Source organism: Etheostoma cragini, chromosome 3 (genome assembly GCF_013103735.1).
Source record: "Etheostoma cragini isolate CJK2018 chromosome 3, CSU_Ecrag_1.0, whole genome shotgun sequence".
NCBI classification, from domain to species: domain Eukaryota; kingdom Metazoa; phylum Chordata; class Actinopteri; order Perciformes; family Percidae; genus Etheostoma; species Etheostoma cragini.
Window position 1 is genome coordinate 30055336 of NC_048409.1, and position 4302 is coordinate 30059637.

Consider the following 4302-nt stretch of genomic DNA (forward strand, 5'->3'; position numbering starts at 1 on the left):
AAGATGAAATTCTCTCTTTGTTCATTTTGATTCACTTTTATTGGAGAAAAATTTGATTTTTATACAGAAAACTGATAGAAAATAAATGTCACATGTTGTAAAAAGATACATCTCCAATTGATAGAACATAAGTATTGTGATACTATAAAGTATAAATATGTTCCCCCACCCCTATCATTAATAGTAGTAATACATTTTATCTATAAACTCTTTTCAAGTTCCTCAAAGACAATTTACAACAAAGAACATTGAACATTTCTCCAACGGTTCTTCCAACATAACTCAGTTTCTCACAGAAGGTCGATGTTTCTAGTTTCTACATCATTATCTTAAAAAAACAAATTGGGTCACTCTTTAACATCAGTCTACATTTTACCAACGATCAGACCTTTACACAGGCTACGTATTTTAGACATTGGCAGTCCATACATTAAAGGCTTAAAGATCGGTTGGCAGATCAGAAAGTATAATGACATGAAAATACGCAACATCACAGGAAAACTGCTCATGTCCAACCTGCTCTGAACTATTTCGAAGAAACCCCCAAAAGAAAAGTTGATGAGAGAAGCGAGGTGAGGTGTGCAGGTACTGACAGCTTTCTGTCTCGTCTGCTTAGAACCAGAAAAACACACTTTAAAGATCCTTATGTAGGTGTAGAGGATTAAACTCAGAGGACCAAAGACAACAAGACAAGTGCTAATGAGTCCATAAATGTAGACCACAGTAGTCTCAGAGCAGGCCAGTTTGACAACATAATAGTTGTGACAGTAAACTTTGTCAATGATGTTCCCACACAGCTGTAAAGAGGAACTTATTAATATCGGGACAGCAGTTACAAAATATGGAATTAACCATGTAAGAGCAATGAGCAGAGCAACCTTTTTAAATGTCATACGTGTGTTATATTGCAGAGGCTAACAGATAGAAAGATATCTGTCATAAGACATAGTTGGCTAAGTTAATAAATTGTATAGATCCATAAGAGTACAAGCAGAAACTCTGCAGGAAACAGAAGGGAGCAGAAACAGTGTGAATGTCAGAGAGGATCTGAACCAGAAGGAATGGAAACAACCCTGTACTACCATACAGTTCATTTACAAACAGGCTGACCAGAAAAAGGTACATAGGTTCATGTAAGCTCCTGTTCACACAGATAACCACAATCAGCAACACATTGGCACAGATAATTAAAGCATAAAAACGCATAATGATCACGAAAAGTAAGTAAACCAGTTAGATCTGGTGGGGCTTACCTCTACGCACAGTCTTGGTTCTATAACCGTACTCCTGGAGAGGGGTTGGACTCAGTCCTACTCTGGAGTTGCGGGTATTGGGATACTCACATCCCCCCGGCTGAGCGCCGCTGCGTTGAAGTTTACCCCAGTGGACGAGAGGGTCGCCTCCCCACGCCTGCGGGTGATGTTTAAGGAAAGAGATCCTTGTTGGGGTTACTGTATTAAATCAGACTCAAGCTGAAGTTTATTTAATTCATACATCCTTGACAGATGAATTCTCTAGTGGAGTTGTTTAACTACCGCATCAAACTTCCACCAGGGAAATTGACCACAATCAACCATCATCCTCCAGCTCTGCCTCTACCATGAAGGGCAAATCAGCTGGACCTAGGAGTTCCTCAAAGTGCTCCTTCCACTCCGCCTGTACCTCCTCAGTTGAGGTCAACAACGTCCCATCCTTATTGTACACAGCTTGGATGTTTCCCCGTTTCCCCTTCCTGAGATGAAGAATGGTTTTCCAGAAACACCTTGGTGTCAACCAAAAGTCCTTCTTCAGGTGTTCTCAATGTCTTCTCCGAACTTCTCCTACACCCGCTGCTTTGCTTCTTTCATGGCAGAGGTTGCAGACCTTAGGGCCCGTCGGTGCCTTGCAACTGCCTCCGGAGTCCTCTTGGATAACATACCCGGAAAGACTCCTTCTTCAGTCGGATAGCTTCCCTGACCGCCAGGGTGTTCGTGGGTTACTGCCCCTTGAGACACCTAAGACCCTAAGAACACAGCTCCCCGCCACAGCTTCAGCAACAGAAACTTTAAACATTGTCCACTCAGGTTCAATGCCCCAAGCCTCCACAGGGATGCACAAAAAGCTCCGTCGGAGGTGTTAGTTGAAAGTCCGTCGGACAGGGGCCTCCTCCAGACGTTCCCAATTTACCCGCACTACCCATTTGGGCTTACCAGGTCCACGTACACCTATGAGCATCCCTGTTTTGGAACATGGTGTTTGTTATGGACAATCCATGACTAGCGCAGAAGTCCATCAACAGACAACCACTCTGGTTTAGATCAGGGAGGCCGTTCCTCCCAATCACGCCTCTCCAAGTATCTCCATCATTGCCCCAGCAGAACTATGGAATCCCACCAGATCCAACTGGTAGCGCTCCACCTCTCGCACAAGTTCCAGCTCCTTGCCCAACAAAGAGGTCCATGTCCCCAGAGCCACCCTCTGTCTCTTGGGTCTGGTCCGGCAAGGCTCGTCACATTCACTGCCAACCATGTGGCAGTGTGACCGACCCCAGCAGTTCCTTCCACTGGAGGTGGGCCCATGGTCTTGAGAGAAAGGTGCGACGTAGATTTTTACACAGCCCTGGAGGTGTTTGATGTCATTATCCTGTTGAAAAACAAAATGATGGTCCAACTAAACGCAAACTGGATGAGATGTCGCATGTTGCAACAGGATGCTGTGTTAGCCATGCCTGTTCAGTATGTCTTAAATTTTGAATAAATCCCCAACAGTGTCACCAGCAACGCCCCCTCCACACCATCACACTCCTCCTCCATGCTTCACGGTGGGAACCAGGCATGTAGAATCCATCCATCACCTTTTCTCTGTTGCATAAAGGAACGGCGGTTGGAACCAAATATCTCAAACCTGGACTCATCAGACCAAAGCCCAGATTTCCACTCTAATGTCCATTCCTTGTGTTTCTGGCCCAAACAAATCTCTTCTGCTTGTTGCCTCTCCTTAACCGTGTTTGCCCAGGGTTGTTTCCTGTCCTTAGCCATGGTTTCCTTAGCTTGTTTCCTCTACTTGGCCGTGGTTTCCTAGCTGCTATTGGACCATGACGGCCTGATCCAGTCTCCTCTTAACAGTTGTTCTAGAAATGTGTCTGCTGCTAGAACTCTGTGTTGTATTTATCTGCTCTCTAATCTGAGCTGCTGGAACTTGTGATTTCTGAGGCTCGGGACTCAGATGAACTTATCCTCAGCAGCAGAGGGGACTCTTGGTCTTCCTTTCCTGGGGTCCATATGTGAGCCAGTTTCGTTGTAGCGCTTGATGGTTTTGCGACTGCACTTGGGGACACAGTCAAAGTTTCCGCCATTTTTCGGACCGACATTTCTTAAAGTAATGATGGCCGCTCGTTTCTCTTCTCTTAGCTGATTAGCTGATAAGGGACTACCTCAAGACTACAAGGGTTTGCAGCGCCATCAAAAAAACAAAGGGGGGTACTTTGAACAGCCTAGAATATAACACATGTTTTCAGTTATTTCACACTTTTTTGTTAAGTACATAATTCCACATGTGTTCATTCATAGTTCTAATGCCTTCAGTGATAATCTATGATGTAAATACTCATGAAAACAAAGGAAACGCATTGAATGAGAAGGTGGGTCCAAACTTCTGGCCTGTACTGTTTGGACGGCATCCGTAACCGATGTAGGATACACAGATCAGATCTACTTTTGGAATCATATACACCAAAAAAAGCCTCCACATGGATTTCTGGTATTATGATGTTTCTAGAAATAGAAAAAAATCAAATATTCTCTTAGAGGATCAACCATACAATTTCATAAAAACTGGACCCTTTACTGGCTTACTTTCAAAGATGTACATTTCCCTCTTAATAACTGCTAAGAAGGGTAAACCACAATGATTACACTATGTGCTGTTATGAGTAATAGAAGGAAGACTTTTTATTTTTTTTAATTTGTTTGTATTTGTCTCTTTGATTATTTATCCGTCCTCCTTTCCTCGTCACAGGGGTTTGTTGTGGGTAGGATGGGGTTAATAGAAATATATCTTGTAATGTTTCATTGAGAGACGTGGGGAGACATAGCGCATCATTAGGAGTCGTAGGGGGCCATTGAGAGAGGTGGGGAGATGTATTGCATCATTAGGAGTCGTAGGGGGATTTTCTGAGCATCAGTCAGATGACCACTAACTGGTCTCTGGCCGATGACGTCAGGCGGCTGCTGTGGGCGTCCACTGACTCCAGACAATTAGAAGAGGCAGAAGCAGAGTTCCAGTTCATTACGGAGGGACTCACACTCGAAACCATGTCAGTAA

General features: G+C 44.0%; 1 pseudogene; it reads right to left on the reverse strand.

Annotated features, from left to right (window-relative positions):
- Window positions 1-365: 365 nt before the first annotated feature.
- Window positions 366-2792, reverse strand: LOC117938805 (annotated as a pseudogene).
- Window positions 2793-4302: the final 1510 nt, after the last annotated feature.